Here is a 952-nt window from a genome sequence, read left to right as displayed (position 1 = left end):
AGGCCGACCGCAGCCTCCCGAGGCGGAGCCGGGGTCTGCGCTGCCAGCACCGCAGGGCACACAGGTTCTCTCCGGCCGGTGTTGAGTGTGTCGGGCCTCGCGGGCCGTCCCGTCTCCGTGGCGACGTCCCCGCTGCGCCTCGTGGCCCCGAAGCCCAGGGACAGCACGTGGCGAGTAAACGCGCTTGCCCTGTGGACTCTGAGACCTGAATGCCGCGTAGCGTCCCGTGTCACAAAACGTTATTTTGATTTTTCCAGCCCCTTGAGGACGTAAAAACCATTCTCGGCTCCCAAGCCGCACGGACACGGGCGTGGGCGGTGTCCGCCCGCCGTGGGGCAGAGGGCGCGCGGGGCTGGTGCCGCCCGAGCCTGCGGGGTGTCATCGTGTTAGACCTTCTGGGAACCAGGCGAGGACAGGCCGAGTGCACGGGCGAAACAGCGTCGGACGTGCCTCATCTAACCCAGCCCCCGGCGGTCGCTGAGCGTGTGACGTCGCGATGCCGCTGGGCTGTGCGCTCGTTTCCCGCGCCACGCCTGTGCGGTCCGGCGTGGATTTGCGCGTCCCCGTTCGTCCCGGCCCCGTCTGGCCCCGTCGAGGACGGCGTAGTGTGGGGACAGACGCCATGCCCGCCTGGGGCGCCACCACCATCAGGTGTGGCCGGGCGCTGGGGTCGAGTCGGAGCCGCCACTCGGCAAGGCCGGCTGTCGTTGGATGAGGACACGGAGGGGGACACATGGCCATGGCGCCACCGCGGTCGAACCCGGCAGTTCGGGGACGAAGGTTGTTTTTCACCATCCCGGGGGCTGTGCCTGAGCCAGCGGAGTGTCTGTCGGGTGCGGGCTGGAGTCTGTCCCTCCGTGAGGCCCGGTAGGCCAGCCACGCAGGCTCTTGGACCAGAGCCATCGGTTGGGGCGCCCCGTGCTCCCCGCGTCCGGACCCCCGCCTCTGATGC

Source organism: Pteropus alecto, unplaced genomic scaffold (genome assembly GCF_000325575.1).
Source record: "Pteropus alecto unplaced genomic scaffold, ASM32557v1 scaffold14, whole genome shotgun sequence".
Lineage (NCBI taxonomy): Eukaryota > Metazoa > Chordata > Mammalia > Chiroptera > Pteropodidae > Pteropus > Pteropus alecto.
The sequence above is the reverse complement of the archived record's forward strand: the minus strand, read 5'-3'. Positions refer to the sequence as shown.